Source organism: Acanthopagrus latus, chromosome 13, assembly GCF_904848185.1.
Source record: "Acanthopagrus latus isolate v.2019 chromosome 13, fAcaLat1.1, whole genome shotgun sequence".
Taxonomy (NCBI): domain Eukaryota; kingdom Metazoa; phylum Chordata; class Actinopteri; order Spariformes; family Sparidae; genus Acanthopagrus; species Acanthopagrus latus.
In genome coordinates, this window is record NC_051051.1 from 23,605,886 (window position 1) to 23,624,047 (window position 18,162).

Here is an 18,162-nt window from a genome sequence, read left to right on the forward strand (position 1 = left end):
TCAGGTCCTGAATCCTGACCCACCGCTTTAAAAAAAAAATTAGGATATATACCGCTCTATTGGCCTAATTGCAGTTGACGTGGATATTGGGGCCATGATATGAAGCATGCATCTCCTCCAGCGCTCCCACTGCATGCTCGAGATGAATTCTATCATCTCCGTGTTCACATATTGATCTTATTTGTGGTGAAAATGCAACCTATGTCATGGAAAAATGGTGTAATGTTGGCTGATGCTGTGCGTGTGTGTGTGTGTGTGTGTGTGTGTGTGTGTGTGTGTGTGTGTGTGTGTGTGTGTGTGTGTGTGTGTGTGTGTGTCTTGTTGGTTGTGGGGATTGCGGTGGCGGGAGAGCAATCGTGATTGATATTACCAGTAAGTTACACTGACACATTTTGTAAAAGACTTTATGTCCCGTGAGTAACAAAAAGAAGAAGGAGAAGAAAGAGACAAAAAAATGTTTGAAGCTAATTATCTTGACTGGAATACTTCAGACCAAATAGACTCCAGAGTCCCAGGGTGGTGAAGGGAATTAAATGTGAAGGGAGGCACAAATTTCTTATTTGTCCTCTTTGTGCTTTTTTGACACGGTTCTGCCACTGCCACTGTCTTTAAATCAAATAAAAAAGGGCAGACACGCTTTGGAAAGCCATGTTACTGTGACATAGCATGCTACAAATAATGCACCACGGCACAGCCACTCAAGTAAACCTCATCCATATGCAGTGCAGTTTCTTGTTGTGGTATTGGTTTTTTTGTGAAAACTGGCACACAGCACACATGTACTGTCCCATATATGATCCTTAACTATCTGTACAACTGTAGACACAGTGACTGCATGACGGTCGACACACCCCTGAACCTTTTCCACAGAAGATGTTTCGACACAAAAAGAGTGGTGTAAATAATGAAATCAAAGATGGCTGAATTTCACTGAGCTGCTTTTGGTTTGTGCATGCCAGCTCGCTGCGATGGCAGAAGAAATATTGCAGCAATAGCAGAATGTACTGTAAATACTCCACTACAGCTAAAAGTCCTGCTGATGGTAGATAACCACCAATGTGTTGCAGAGGTATCGTAGGTAAATGTACATACATTTACATTTACATTTACATTTACATTTTGGGCTACTAAAATATTTGTAATCCATAGATACTAATTACTTTTCAGATTTTTAGTGTTGGCTACTTTCACTTAATAAATGATTTCATCACTTCTTCCACTACTGCCTAATAACTTCATACAGGTGACAAACTTTAGCAGTTAATTTAAGGCGAATGTTAAATATTATGTAGCTGTATTTATAACATCCTCTAACACAAATATAACCCCTGTCTCCCAGGATCTGATCTTAAATGAAGGGATGCTCTTCAGTGATGGCGGCCTCAGCACAGGAATAAACACAAATGGAGTGAGGGAGGTGTGAGACAACACTCAAAAATACTCCCGGAGAAATTACACGGCCAAGATTTTTGGATCTCTCTGGTATGTAAATTATATTTATGTTTACTTGCTTGTACGGAACAGAAAACAGTTATTAACCAGACGGTTTGCAGAGTGGATCATTCCTGCCTCGCAAAACAGAATCCATTTTTCTTTAAGTTTGGCAGAGATTATATTATTCAGAGACACTTTGTAAACATGCCGACCAAATCAGTTTAATTTAAGAAGGGACGGTACAAATGGATAACATGCATGGAAAGGAATTCATGAGAATGCCAGCGTAAGCCAAAAGGCTGTATTTGTTGTCCCCACCTGGCCGAGGTGTTGATAAGGCCTCCTGAAATACAAGAAAAGTAAAGAAGAGAACAAAACTAGAACAAAAAGCAGGGCACATGACAAGATTACACAGGGCATGCAGGTTGAAGACTGGAAAAAGACAGACGGATGATAAACTGGCTGATAGACAACGTGTTTGCTTTGACTTTGATTGCATAGCAATGCCTAATGATAATGTAAGACAAGAGAGAACTTTTTTAATCCCCGGTAATTCACACACCAGAGATTGTTCAAAAGACTTTACAGTACAACCAGTGACAACTGACGCCATCTAGTTTTCTTATAAACTTGACTTTCATGCTGTCTCGACTGCCACTGGGCTTAATTCTATGAGAATCATATTATATTGGTTATTAAAAGATACGTGTTAAGTTCCCTGCCCTCACCCAGAGACAGCTGGGATTGGCTCCAGCAAAAATCCCCACGACCCCAGAAAAGGGATAAAGTGGTTACAGACAATGGAATGGTGTTAAGTTCTCTAATCTTATTTATTTATTTTTTTCCCCAATTTGTTCATTCAGTTTCTGCAGACCTTACAAATACGTACAACAGTTTCACATTATGTCATTAATGTGTCTGCAGTGGAGTGAAAGAAAACCCCAACATGAATCCCACTGTCCCTCCCGACAGCCCATGTCAGATGTGGTCGTAAACAACTAAATAGTTACATAGCAACATATGCAACATAAGTGAATAAAAGTAAAGTAAGACAAAAAAGGAATGAATGAATGAATGAATAAGTAAATAAACAAATAAATAAATAAAATAAGAACAGAAGTTGGGGGGGGGGGGGGGTTCCTCTTTCTTTCCAACTTTTAAGGAGCCTCCTCAGCATCATCAGGACTATAAGCCAGCAGTGGGTCCCAAGTTTTATGGAATGCTGTCAAAGATCCCTACTGTGAAAAGCTTAACTTCTCTAACTGCAGACATTGTAAAATTTCGCATATCCAGCTGTCGTGAGTCGGGGGAGAAACATGTTTTCATTTGAGGAGAATAGTACGCCTGGCTGGTGAGCAGGGTGGTAAAGGCCATGACACGCTCTGTAGCATTGGGCGACTTTTTAGTCGGAGGGAGACCAAAATGAGCAGTCGGGGGGTTTAGTTCTAAATTTGTGCTGAGAGCCTCTTTGAGGGTTTGGAATATGTCGGACCAGAAGTTGGTCAGCCTCAGGCTCGTCCAGAACATGTGTGCATGATCGGCTGGGAACTGCTTTTGTGTGTTGCAGCCTCATTTGAAGGTACGCGAAAAAAGTGGCTATTGGGGAAGTTGTATTTCTCTGATAGAGATGCAAAGGACATGAAAACATCTTCATCATATAGATCATTAAGTGTTCTGAGGCCCTTATTTGACCATAAGCGAAAAGTAGGGTCAGAGCAGGGAGGGAGAAATGCTCTCTAATGTTAGTTTGATTTTCTGTTCCACCCTCTTGAACCTCTGACAGAGCAGGACAATAGGACCACACATTTTTCATAAAGATAAAACTGGAAACCTCTGTACAGAGCAATGTAGTCTAGTAAAAATAACCTTGTAATCTGAGTCTCACACTCAGATTGTTGTTGTTTACCCAAAGTTGTGGTAATTTTTTGACGCTATAGCTCGTGAGGGTGTTGCCTTGTGAACACAGTCCATTTCCTGTATCTGCTGGTAGCAGTGGAAGATTACTTATCAATACTAATGTTGTGGTTAATCATTTCACGATGTGTTACAAGTAGCACGCATGGGAAAGGCTCTGTAGCTGTAAACCCCACCCATCTGGTGCAGCCAGCAGATTAAACAAACTACAATTACAATTTGACCCAGATCTGGGTGGATCTGCTTCCTGAATAAACAATGTGTGCATCTCATCGGGCAGGAAATTGAATTACCTCACATTAAAAGCGACCATGGAGAGGGTCACAGGCTGTTTCCTCAGGGGGACACGCTGCCTACCTGTGTTGTGTGGAGGTGAGGGAGGGAGGGAGGGATGGAGGGGAGGACAAACTGAGGGATGCTGCTGTTGCATTTGAATGCGTGCCAGAGAAATCCCTCCTCTGTGTCCTTCACCGCCTCATTTCACTTTGTGCAAAACAGCATCACACCCTCTTTTCCTCCCTCTCTCTTCACTTTCTGACCGACACCTGATACAGCTGATATGAGCACTCGTGCACCTGACAGCCCTTGCCAGTGTCGAGTGGTTTTATGTGTGCATGCGCTTGCAGGTCTCTGCGTTTGATACGAGTAGAATCATCCCATTTGTTCAGCCGAGTGACCTTAATTTTTCTGCGCCTCCTGGCTCTGGTTCTGTGTGTATTGACCAGACGTTTCAGCTGCCAAAAAAAAAAAGAAAAAAAAAAAGCTGAGCGAAGCGGAATTAAAGCTGAGATGATCTGTTGTCTGTCACGCTGTAGATGCATGGGGGAAAAAAAAGGTGCACATACTCAATGAAATGTGGAGTTTTCCCGCGGAATGAAGACGGATTTGTTTGTGAAAACTGAAACGAGCTCACGCTGTGGAGAAAGCAGAAGAAAATGTAGTCGTGCTTGATAAAAGGCGGAGGACGGTGATTTAGAGACAGTGGATGGTAGTAGATTACGCATTGATCAAACACCCTCCACCCCTTTAAATATAGATTTTAGAGAAAATGTGAAGGAAGGTAATTTACTTGCCAGCCGTTCCCTTTGGATCGCTGCGAGCAAATCAATCACCGGTGGAGAGATATTATCACTTACAGTAAAGTGCAACTACAGGCCTTCACTTTGAACTGAGGCTCCAGCTGCCAATTATTTTGACAGCAGTTATCGGTGATGGTGAGAATTAAAGCGCTGCCTTTAGAACTAGACGGACGGATTGAGATTAAAATCGAAGTTCTATTAATTGGTAATTGTGGAGTCCAGTCACAGAAGACATAGAAAAGAAGGGAGGGTTGTTCCCCAGGGTTAGAGACCATCCAGGAGCTTTTGCTGCATCGGGTACAATTTGTCCATCATAAAAACTTTTGACCGATTCTTTAGACGTCTGTGGCTGAAGCTGAAAAGAATTCTAAAATTACAATGCAAAAATGAGATTTTGAACCCTGTAAGGATGCCACTTAATATGAATGTTAAAAAGATGTCAGAAGAGGTGAGAGGCTCTCCGCTGGAAGCCTTTTCAACGTCATCAAAAACACTGAACTGATGTCTTTTGGATATGTTTCTGCTCAGTGTTTACCCTTAAAAACAAGAGTCTTTAGACCAATAACTGCTCAAAAAACACTTTAATTGATAGTGTCAATTTAAGGGTAGGTTCACCCAAAAATGGAAATTCCCTCACTATTTACTCAAAGACATGTAATCATAATTATCAATGATTATAACAAAGTTCTGTTATTATTACTCCTGGTCCTAGTATGAAAGTTCTGTCTGTGGTTTGTCCAAGCGGTGTTGCCGTAGTACACTGCCTCTCTATTTCATTACTTTTAAACATATTAAAAAGTGGTGCTGGGTTAGGGCAGATTTACCACCCCGCCCCTGCTGACTCCATGGTTACGACCTTGCTCTCCATTTACTATCATACAGAGGTTTTTTTTTTCTTTTCCCCTGGAATAAGGTCACACCTGAAGGGGTTTAACTTCAGCTGAGTACATAATGACTGAATTAGGAATTTTTGGGTGAACTTATCCTTTAAGGTGACATATTTTTAGAAAACAGATTTTTCAAAATGTGTCCCGTTTATATGTTTTGTTTTTTTAATTTAACTGACTATTTTGGGGGCTAAAATATACATTCTTATAATATATAAAAGCTGCTGTTCTCTACATTACATGACAGGTTTCTCATTTCATTTCATTTTTTTGGAGGGGGGGATAATTTTTTTTTTAATATAAACATGATAATCACTTGGTCGAGATCAGTCGGCTTTTTAAATTGAATGTCCACTCTCAACATGTGAGAGCCTCCCTGGCAGAGAGCTGGCAGGTGAAGGTTCAATCCCAGTCCTCTCCTCTCCGAGGCGCAGTCATCTAGCGTTTCTCAGAGTAGGAAGTGCTGCCTGCGGTAACACTGAATTGAAAGTACGCCATAAATATGGCGCCAAAAGAGTTTTCAAGCTGGTGATAAGAGCTGATTTTTCTGTGTGTTGTCTGTTTCCTCTCCCTCTCTCGGCGGTGGTGGAGGGGGGAGAAGAGAAGAGGTTTGCCAGAGACGACCCGCCTGTGCGTTTTATGCAGAGCGGTGTGCACGTACACCGGGCAGAGGAGTGGAAGCGAGGCGAGGCGAGCAAGTGAAGACGAGGAGGACTCAGTGTTTTATTTTTGAAGGAGGGACGTTGCGAAACTGGATCGCAATCTTTTCTGACTCATCGTTTGGAAATAAAGCATCCTTTTCTCTCTCTCTCTTTTTCTTTCTTTCTTTTTTTTTTCTCTCTCTCTCCTCTCTTTCCTTCACCACCACCCCTCCTCCTCCTCCTCCTCCACCTCCTCCTCCTCCTCCACCTCCTCCGTCCCCTCCTCCTGTACCGCTGGCACCGGAGAGGAAAACACAGTCGGATTTTGACACCACGTTTGGGGGCTGCTTTTGCAAAATGCGACATGCTTTCCTGTGAGCGGTGTGTTGTGCGCACCTCGCAGCCTGCCACACCGTGAGCAGCAGCAGGACCAGCGGCGGCACCGCGGGGTTTGTTGTTGTTGACTTAGAAAGGCTGCAACTCCGTCTGGCTGCACACTTTTGGATTTTATTTCGGATTTGGACTCGGTGGCCGGTCTTTGCGGAGCTGACGCGCTGTCAACACGCACCGTGAGGGGAAAGGGAAGGGACGGGAAGGGAGGGGAAGGGACAGTCCTGTCACCCAACGTGGATCCACAGAGTCGGGGCTGTTTAGCAGCCGCTGCTAGGGGCACCGATTGGGCAAACTGAACTAGCGCTAAACCCTCCTGTGTGAAAACTACATGTGCCTGGCTCCCAATGATCTCCTAATCTCTGGGAATCGCCCGCCGTCCAGGACTGAGGACGTCTCTGCAACGGAAGCTGACTGCGATCAAGGTAAAAACAAAATATAAATATATACAAAAATACCGCTTATACGCAGATGGAAATGGTGAAATAAAAAAAATAAAAAAGTGGGAGTGTTGCAGGACATCTGAAGTTGCAAGTGCTACAGCAGAGCTAGGCTAGCCGCAGCTCCGGTCCGTACGCACTTTTTTGCAGCGGGCTTGTCAGTCACGGTCAGCCTGAGCGGTGCATGTGGGTCAAGGAGGGGGTACCGTGTTTCATGCGTCGCAGCGAGGACGAGGCAAGACAGATGACCCGGGTTCCCCGTGCACACGCAGAGAGGGTGACATAAACTTGTGCTGCGAACGTAAACGTGAACGCTCACACCCCCCCAACAAACCCCCCCATCATGGGAATCAAAGTGTGCGCGCCGAGCGGGCAGCTGGAGCGCGTCCAAGTGTGGTTCTGTCTGCGCGCAATTTGCATCCAATAGGGTCATTTTGCGTCGGTGTGGGGAGGGAGTGCGAGTTGCAACTTGCAGGGAGAGCTGGGACACACGCATGTATAGACACATAGAGGAAGATGAAGTTCAGGTTGTGTGTGTGTGTGTGTGTGAGATGCAGGTTGCTTCAGTAGAGAGAGGAAAGGGGAGGGGAGGGGAGGGGGGCGAGGGGAGCAGCGCTGGTTTTTAGGGAGGCTGAGCACGCAACCACACACATACACACATCAAGGAATTAGAGCAACTCCTCTCTGCCTCCTTCACCCTCCTCCTCCTCCTCCTCCTCCTCCTGCTGCTGCTCTCTGCTGTGCAGATCTAGCTGGCTTTAGATGAGGGGGGAGTGGCTGTTGTTTACCTCCTCAAAGTCAGAGCTGTTGTCTGTGTAGCTGGTGTGGATGAGTGTGGCTGGTGCATCCTCACCTGGAAAACAACAACACGCGAGGACTCGGACATGTGGATGCTGACACGGCGGGAGTTAACGGCGTGGAAGCGGGGCATTTATCTCCAGCACCTTTTCTTCATGATAGCTTGTAAAAGAATATGATGGTGATCATTAATGAATGGCGCAGTTCATCCAGATTGCTTTTTCTCTTTTAATTTTGTGATGGCACACGTGAAGCTGAACTGGCTCCAGCCTTGAATCAATTAAGCCGGGATCCTCTAGGGACTTGTTAAATGTTCCCAGTTGTGACAGCAACCCCCCCCCCCAACCAACACAAACACACACACACACACACACACACACACACACACACACACACACACACACACACACACACGGACATCAACATTGAAACACCAACAACTGTGTGTGCATATTCAAGCACAGATGCACGTACCATGCTTTTCGAACTCACTACAAATTCTTGCACACACACACACACACACACACACACACACACACACACACACACACACACACGCCTCCTCCTTCTGGAGATGAGTCATGGTGTGTGGGGGCATAACAACTCTCTCTCTATCCCTCTACCCCCCCTCTCTGTCTTTCACATCGTTCCTGATGCAGTGCTATCTTGTTTTCACTCATTCTCTCCCTCTCTCCCTCCCTCTCTCTCTCTCTCTCTCCCCCCTCCTCCTTCGAATCTCTCCTCTCTCGCCTAGAGACAGTGGTTGTTTACAAGGCAAGTGAACAGGGACAAGAGCTGTTTTCATTTTGCATCCGTCTCTCTGACAGCCCTCCAGCCAGTCGTCCATGTTTCATCCCTCATCCCTTCATCTCAGCCTTTCGGCTTTCCCTTCCCCTCTGTCCCATCCATCCACTGCTCTGTTTCTCCCCATCCATCCGTCCATCCATCCATCCATCCATCCATTCATCCATCACGCCATCACTCCCCTCATCACCCCCATCTTTCATGATTGTACTCTGTACTCTCTCTCATCATCTGACGTAGGCGCACGGCCAGGAGAGGATGTGTGTGTACATATCAACTCTGCCTGTACAGCCTGTCATGTGAAACTCGAGTACGCAGGCGCTTTTAAGCCTCACATGTGTACATACGCACACGTGTGTATGGGCGGGGGTGTAGCGTAGCGTGTGTGTATTTGTGTCTGCTGCGTTAAGCGCTGAGCCCTGATTGGCCAGGAAAGGGGGTAAGGACCCCCACGTGGTGCGCTGTATCGCATTAGCAGCTACGTAGTGAAGAGGAGGAGGAGGAGGAGGAGGAGGAGGGGTGTTGTTCATGAATGGACCGCTGACGTCACGCAAACTGTACCCTCAATTCCCCCTGCACATACGCACATGCGTGCCCCCCCCCACAGCACCAGTCCGGATATGCACATACATTTTTTACACACATCACTATGGAAAGGCTCCAGGGCAAATGTGTGTGTGTGTGTGAGTCAGAAATATGTGTCAGATAAGAAGGATGGGAACCAACTGAGCTGATGGATTTATATGTGTGTGTGTGTGTGTGTGTGTGTGTGTGTGTGTGTGTGTGTTGCTGCCTGCAGGCGGGTTGGCTAGCTGTCATGTCACCAGCTCTCTGCTGTGCTCTGCTCTGCTTACTAACTAACTAACCAGCATGTTGGTCACAGGGGAATTACTGGTAGCTGAGAAGGATTTGCGTGTGTGTGTGTGCATGCGCGTGTGTGTTCATGTTCTCACCGGTGTGTAGTTCCACGTGCTTCGATTCATCAGGCTGAGAATCGCCCAATTTTGGATTTCCAATATCATCAGAATTAAAAATTTCTGAACCAATTCATATTATGTTCTCCTCTCTTGAAAATATGGCAGAGTTAAGAAGAGGTAAAACACATATGAAACATTTTTAGGGTTAATGTCATTATGTAACATCTTATCTTTAGAATAACAGCTTTAGAGTCATTTGGATGGTCCAGTCTGTTGTAACAGGGTGAATGTCGTCTCTGTCTCAGCCACTCGGCCCTCATCACCTGTTTATGCACGATGTGACTACAGTGAGCGGGTGGGATGACAGCGTTAAATAACATCATTAGGATGTTTTGTGTTGTTACCTGGAATTTCTGTGGGAAAACTGCAGGGGGCGCCAGATCGCACAAAATGCTGATTTCCACATAATGTTGCTTTACTAGGTTACAGTATGTTCTGCTGTAATACATCACAAATTATTATATAAGATAAGATTTTTAATTACCTTTAAGCAATGTTGTAAAAAGCATCCAAGAGTGATACTTAAAGATGTAAAGTAAAGACATCGTAGGAGTAGTAAATGATAGTAAACGTACTTAAACCTGCCATAGTTCTCTGCCTCAACAAATCATTATGAAGTAAATGTTGTATCGTGCAGTGTGACAGATATAGAATAATGAAACCATCTGTGTTTACACTATCGCTGTCACTATACAGTTATGTCTGCCAGTTACCGTGCAGTCTCCCTTGGGGCAAAGGAAGGTTAGCTGGCGATGCCTTTATATTTTGGATTGATTGATTGAATAAACTCGCGTCAAGTCTTTTGTTGTCCTGTTGTTGTTCGTGACTCTCAGGAAAACAGATAGGATCCTGTTGTCTTTCTATCACTGATGTAAAGAAAATATAGTTGACAAAAAACCACAAATATATAAAATTACCTGCCAGAATGTTCAGGATCGATTCATGTCGACAGTTGTCAGTCTTTAAATCATCTGGTATTGGCTGATAAACATCAATAAAATCTTGTTTTTTGGCGTGTGTTAATTTGTTGTGGGATTGTTCTGGCTTCCTCACGTGCAGGCTGCGTCTTGTCTTACAAGGTTCGCAACAGTGTGTTGGATTAAAGGGCTGCAGGCATGTTTCTGTGCACTATCCTGTGTGTGTTTACTTTCAGTAGGTAACCCTGCTGTGGCCTAGAAGCTCATTAGTGAGTTCTTGAGCGTGTTTCTGTGCATGCTAACCTGCTGTTCAGTGGGCAGGAGATGACGTCAGGCTTCTGTTTTCATTCTTTCTCCCTTTTTTTCCCCTTTTTTTCCCTCTGCCACTGTGACTCAGCCTCATTAGTAATAAGGATAATTGCAAAGTCTGCACACCTGCACACATCACTGGTGAGGAGAGATGCGGTGCACATATTTCACAGAGGGATTTTGCAGGAGTAATTTGCAGCAGGAATGCGCTTCAGAAGTCTTCATCCCTGCAGAACCTCGCCGGCTGAATAAGAGCAGTGAACGTTCTGCTGCAGCAGATGGTTTTGTCAGATAAAATTAATGATCCGTTTTTAGTCACTGTGAAGTCTATGTTGTTACCACAAAGTTGACAGTGATATCATCACGGCATATCTCACCATTCGTTTGTTTCCTGATACCTTATTTATCTGTTTGTTTTCATTTCCCCTCAGTGAATGACACATTAACATCAGCAGTCATGTAAAGGTCTGTTATGTAAATGTATATTTTGTAGGAGTAGGAGGCATCCACAAATCACAAACCTGAAAAAAAAACTGGCTTCAGATTCTCCAATTTGGGGATTTTGGGTTTTCAACTGTTGGGAAGGAATTTGAAGATGTCACTTCTTCTGGTAAATTGGGGTGGCTGATTGTGACCATATTTTCTCTGTTCAAAGTTAGTTTTTGTATTGTAAATTTTGTTGCTAATGACATAAACAGCCACCATAGAGGGACTGTCTGTTGAAAATCTGTCTTCACTTTCCATCATTTTTAACACTTAATGTACCCGATCAGATTCCTCTTTAAGGACTGCGTTAGTTTGTCTCCCTGGCTCTTCTGTTAGCTTTAACGCACCTCTGCTGTATGTGTTGCTAATTTATTACCACCATTTTAAATGAATGCTCTCTGTTTTTACTGTCCCCTTTGCTACGGCCCCGGACTGCAGGATTCATTTCTGACAGTGTCTCAATTAGACATCACATTCATTTTTAACTTCCCTGATTGATGAGACAACTGCGCGTCGGATTCCACTTGGGTTTACTCGCCCCGGGCATACATTAACGTTGAGCCCTGATAGGTATGGAGAACCAGATGTCAGGTTGTCTAGTTAATGTCCACAGTGATGAACTGCATGGTAAGAAGTCACGACTGGCAGTGGCGTTTTCACTGGACACCTTCAACTGCCTCAGATATTTATCTGTGAATAATCTGCCTTTTTCAGCGCCGTCAGAAATGTTTATGTTTGTGTTCCAGCAGCATTTATCATTATTTGTTATCATCCAGTAGTTACTTTCTCCTTTTATTGTCCTAACCATCTGACTATGCTCTCTCTGTCTGCCAGCTACCTCCTACTCTTATTTAGAAAAAAAATAAATAAATAAAATAAAAAAGGCTGTAAGCACAGTGATTGACAGGCTGACAGATGCTGCCTGAGCTCCTGATGGGAAGAGTTTCAGGAGTTGGTGAGTGTATGTTTGGTGAGTAAACAACAGACAGAAACAGTATGTCAGACCTTCCTTCTTTCTGTTTGAACACCCGGTGATCCAAGATGGAAATAAGCTGTGTCATCCTCGAAAGATTTCATCCCTGCTTAATATATATTTAAAACCATCAAATATATCAAAATGAATAAAAGAAGCAGGGGAGCAGAGGTTCAGAGGGAACGCGGTTACATAATGTTACTTTTCATGCCTGGTAAATTGTGCTTTAGCTGAGTTTTGAGACCATAGAGACAAAGTTTGCAGATGGATAAGAAGTAGAGGATAATATGTGCGAAAGGTTAGAAAAGTGGATGAAAGATGGTGGGTGGGGGTGGTAGCTGAAGAGAGGGATAGAGGGTGACTGAGAAAGAAGACAAATGACAAGACAGGGGAAGGTGAAGCCAGCAGGGACAGAAGGTAGAGGAGAGGAGGAGATGTGCAGAGTGCAGGATGAAAGACGACAGGAGGAGAGGAGGGGTGGAGGTGGAGGGGTGGTGTAGGTAGATAAACAGGGAGGTGGTCGTCAGGGTCACTGGGAGTGAAGGGCAGAGTGTTCATCCTCCATCTCTGTCCTTTTCATCCCCGCTTCACTCCCTTCCAGGAGCTAATGAACTCCTGATGGCAGTGGAGCGATGGATCAATCCTCCATATCTCCCTGTGTTTCTTCCTCTCTCTTCCCCCTCCCTCCCTCCCTCCCTCCCACCTGTCCTCCCCTTTTGCACTCTCTCCTCCTGGCTTTTTGGCAGGGCCCCAGGCTCGCTGGCTCCGACCCACCTCCTTCATTGTTTGTCAGCAGATTTCAGGAGACGAAGAGGGAGGCTTAGTTAGAAAATTATTTGGACCTCAGCCTCTTCCTTCTTTTTTTTCTTCCATCTTTATTCATTTCTTCTCTCGCTCTCTCTCCCTCTTTTCTGTTTTCGCTCCCTCATTCCCGCTCCCATGATGCAGCGGCGGCAGCCGGAGCAGTGGCAGCATCAATAAATATTGTGTTAATGTTCTGGTGGCTGGAGCCAGCAAGGTGATAAAGGAAATCTATTTGATTTCTGTGGCTCGTTTGTTTGGCCCGACGCCTCCTCGGTTGGTGTGCACATGTGTGTGTCCATACTGTGTACCGATATACAGTGTATGTGTGTATATAGCTTAGTACACAGTTTCCTCCTTTAATTTCCTCTCCCTGACTCCACCTCACTCCCTTCTCTTTTCTTCACTTCTTCGCACCTTTTCATCCTCCTCAGTTTTTCCTTAAATTCCTGAAGTTGCTGATAGTTTTGTTGCTCACAATCCTTATTTTTTATGCTCAGCAATCAAAAGTACTCAACACATTGAGTGTCAGACGCTGTTAAATTATGGTCCTATTAATTTAGTTATTAAACAATGATAGCAAACACATTCATACTTGTTCGCTACACTTACTCTAGAGTTGTCAGCACGATAACCATGTCAGAAAATATTCCAGTTTACAGCTGCCCAAATATATTTTGTGACCCATTTTAGGATTTAGCCATTATCTTTTTTTATTAGGAGAACAACGCCATCTGCAATCAATTAACTAGTGGAAAATCTTCATCACTGTAAACCAGTTTCTCCAGCTGATCATTCATCTTTGAACAGCTTCCGTCTTTAAAGCAGTGCTGGTGTTACACCGTATTTGTTGTTTTCACTCTTGTCCATTTGTTTGTTGGTTAGTTTGTCGGCAGGATTTCACAAAAACTGCAGAGAAGATTTCCCATGAAATCTTGGCCCAGATAAGACCCCATTAACTTTTAGTGTGGATGTTGATAAAGGGACTAATTGTGAGAAAAAGTGTTTTTCAGCATCAATGCATCGATCCTGATGGAAAAGAAGCAGGCTAATTCAGGTGACTGGTATCTATAACTGAATACGATTTGATGCAGATCTCAGATCTGTTTATGATTGAGTAGTTATGGCTGTTTTTAGAGTGACACAGGGCTATTGAGTTTGATATTAGAAGGCTTGAATGAATTCTTGGGGTCTGTTGGGCCTTTTTGGATGTGTGCGCTCTACTGAGTGCCATTATAGTTGACAACTATAATTACATTGTACAGAATAAAGCTACTGTTGGGTGACAGAACTGATTTCCAGGTACTAATATCAGTCCAAAGATGAATGGTACCCAAGTTTATCACAACATTATTAGATCTCAGTACAAGCATGCTCATTGGTTCACTGACACTGATGAGATTTACTCCTTCTGTAGTTTGAAACTTGGTGCTGAAAGACATGTTTTTGGTGTTCTACTTTAATGCATTCCGATTGCTGCCGTGAAAATATCAAAGTTTGGTAACCAGCTCTAAAAGTACCTGTAGGGATGAATTTAAATGAACAAGATGTTTCATTTGGAAATAATCTTTGACATCTTTCAGTTTCCCTTAAGGACCGAGCTAGGTTCTTAGCGTCATTAGCATTCCTCATTTAGGCTTAAACCACGCTACAGCTAGCAGGGAGAATTTAATCTTTGTTTCTGTGTTATTTTACACTTCACTTAGGGTAGCTCTGGTCCCACTGAGAGTAATAGCACAAAACTAATTCACTTTACGGAGACAACAGTCTTCACTATTTGACATAAGGAACAAGCCTTCTTCCATCCAGCGACTCCCTGTGGAGTGTTCAGCGGGGGGGATCACAGGGGAGAGGGCTGATGGGAATGGTGATGGTGATATCGGCATCGGAGAGTGACTCATGACTGCTCTTAAGTGGCTCTGAGCCTTCCAGTCAGTCAGGAGATGTTGGTGTGTATGTGTGCTATCGAGTGAGGTCGTGAGCACAACATTAGAGCTGCAGCAAGAGAAGATAAGCACAGCTATATGCTGTGGTGTTAATCTGTGAGCTTCATCTTACTGGAGGTTTTGCACCTCAGGTTAGAAAATGTATCCAATCGAGGGTCCAGCAGTGATCAGCTTTTTTTTAGATATTGAATTCTTTTTTCTAAAACAATCTAATTTGGCCCACCCATTATTATCTTTAAAATTAATTAATCGAAGATAATTTTTTGATTGATTGATTGATTGTCTCTGAATTTGGGTCTGAAATGAACACCCGGCAGAGTGGGTAGTGTTTCTGTTTGGTGAGTAAATCTCAGAAAGCCAGCCACCACACTGGAGGTAACCAATCAGATAATGGTGTGGGCGGGACATTGAGCAAGACTGGAGAGTGATTTGCACAGATGAAAAGAAGCGGAACCATGAGAGCCAAGGTCACACATTTTTAAATTTGTTTAACCTTATGCTAACATGCCTGCAATGAGAATGCTCGCATACTGATGTTATCTAGGTATTGTGTTTACCATGTTCACCATGTTGATTTAGTGTGTTAGCATGCTAATGTTTGCTAATTAGCCCTAACTGCAAAGTACAGCTGAGGCTTATCATGTGCCAAGTACTGGAGAAGTTTAAACATTTAAAACCCGTTGATGGCACGAGATGAAAGGTCAGAGGATCCCCAGCAGTAGACGCCTGTACAAACTGTCATGGCAGTCTGCCAAATAGTTGCTGAAATATATCAGTCGGGAGCAGTGTGGTTGATCGACAGACCGCCAGACTTAAGTTGCCATCCATAGAGCCAACCCGCCAAGGGCTAAACAGAGAAAAGCATCAGCATGCAGTAGAGATAAATCCCAGACACGATCAATCAATCATCGAAATAGTTCACTATTCATTTGCTGTCCATAAACTGATCAGTCTAGTAGACACAGTAACAAATTTCAGGCTTAATGTTGCACCACAGCTGTGTGGAGGTAACAACACACCTCTACGATAGTCATAAACTACGCATGAAACAGAGGACAGTTTCCACTTGTCACCCGCTGTATGAAGATGCCATAGATAACTCCATGCTTGTCTAGATTATTAGCATTTTATTGTCAGACAAATCGCTGTTGGGAAATCATCTTGGCACACTGCAAGTGACACGTCTAAATAAGAGAACTGCATACAAAGCGTGTCCCCAAACAGCAGTGCTTCATCGAGACAACGCTCCGAAAAAAAAGTCTTCCTCTGAAAATGACAGGATGAAGGATGGATTTCTGCTCACTTTGTCGAGCTAGAGGAGTGTGTGCGTGTGTGTGTTTGTGTGTGTGTGTCTAGCTTTCATGTCTGACTGTGTGAGTAGGTTGCACTCTCTTCCTTTTTTTTCGGAACACCTGTTAGCATGGCCCTGATGAGGATGTTTGATGTGTGCGATGTGTGTCAAATGTGTTTTTTCCCCCTTTTCTTTTTTTTCTGAGACGCATCACGTGCATCTTTACGGTGTGTTCGTGCGTGCACGTCTGTGTTCATGTGTGCACGTGCGTTTGATGTTGAGGTAAATTCTGGATCCCCGACATCACACATTTTTACACACATGAATTCCAAGACACACACACACACACCCTGACATTTTCATTCTTTGAGCTCATTCATAATAGTTGCCCTATTTCCCCATCACTGTTCTCCCTCTCTTTCTCTCTGTCTCTGTCTCTGTCTCTCTCTCTCTCTCTCTCCCTTGCTCATCTATCTCTCTCTGTCTCTCTCTCTCTCTCTCCCTCACTCTCTCTGTTCTCTTTCTTGCTGTTTTCTCTCGCTAGTCTCTCAACCTTACTTTCTAAATCTTTGTGAGTCTTGTCTTTGGTGCTCTTTCTCTCTCTTTACCTGTCAAGCTCTGTCGGTGTGAACCTCTCTTTTTTTGCCTACCTTCTCTCCAGCGGCTCCGTCCAAAAATAGCTCTGCATATGTGTGTGTGTGTGTGTGGGAGATGGGTTAAGGAGGAGACTGAAGGAAAGAGAGTGAAAATAGACTTGGACTCGTTTGTGTGTGTGTCTGTCTATGTTGCAGTCTTCCCTGCATGCCTTCTAGCTGTTGCTGTCTTGGTCGTGCACAGCAAAGAAGTGCTCAACACACACACACACACACACACACACACACACACACACACACACACACACACACACACACACACACACACACACACACACACACGCTCTTCTGTCCATCCTTTTTCCAGCCTGCCTGTTATTTATTCCCCATGAAGAAGAGAACATATTAAGTGTCAGTGAGATGAGAACAAGCAGGGAGGGAAAGAGGAGGGAAGGGTGACAGGTGAGTACGGGAGTGAGGCAAAGGGTGATTGAGGGAGAGCTGTGGAAAAAAAATGACGGACGGATGACTGGAAGGTGTAGAGTAACATATCCCAAGAGTGTTAGTTCAAAACATGCAGGAGATGAAGTCACATTATCAACAGAGTGTGAAGCAACAACAGTGTTGATGTCTAGTTTAGTATAAGTTAGCATGCTAACCAGCTAGTCCGAGCCTGTCCTGTCTCTTAAAGACCACTTTATACCTCAAGCAGTGGTACTCTGACAGCCCCTGCAAACAAAATAAACTCAAGAAAGGAAATATTTTCACACCTATTTATGTCACTGAACAGTAAAATACAACCATACATCATCTGAATTCACATTCCCGGTGAGCTCAATTTCCTCATTAACTCATCTTAAACACACTTCATCCAAACTTTGAATTTACCCAAATTAAACTCACCAAAACAGTCTTGGTCTGTTTTTCGGAATAACCTCTCAGTCTCCTCAATTCACTGAGTACAATATGAAAATATTCCAGCACTGCACGCTGTTTTCACATGCTGCTGATGCCTGACTCTGTCTTGTTCCTCATTTCTTATCCTTTGACTCATAGTCTTGGTCGCAACGTCACCTCCGTACTGTACCCCACGTGTTCAGACTGGCCTCTGTTTGGCTCAGAGACTGGTTGACTCAGGCTGTTGCCTCATCATCTGAGGTCGAGACGCAGGCAAACTCCTATCAACTGATACGGCCACTAAATCTCCACAGCTAATTTAGCTGCTGGTTAACGGCAGCTACAGCCAAAGGTAGTTAGCAGGTCCAGTTTGGGAGCTACAATACATTTGAATTCTGGCCATTTCTCACAAATGTCACCTTTCAGATGCTGTGATAGAAAGAGATGATGAGGGAGGCAGTGCGAAGTTGAAGGTGATGGGAAAAGGGCAAGACAGAGAGAGGAAGAAGAGAAGAAAGTGCTGAAGGGCGAGCAGCTCTGCACATCCTGGTTTGGTTGTTGCCAAAGGCTTTTAAGACCTTTTTA

General features: G+C 44.1%; 1 protein-coding gene across 3 annotated transcripts in view; it reads left to right on the forward strand.

The window, feature by feature from the left end:
* Positions 1–5,607: 5,607 nt before the first annotated feature.
* Positions 5,608–18,162, forward strand: part of jade2 (jade family PHD finger 2) — a 187,133-nt gene continuing 174,578 nt past the window's right edge. For all 3 annotated transcript variants that reach the window (XR_005078508.1, XM_037119163.1, XM_037119164.1), the window contains exon 1: positions 5,608–6,770. The gene's annotated coding sequence lies outside the window, so the exon portion shown is untranslated. The remainder of the gene's footprint in view (positions 6,771–18,162) is intronic.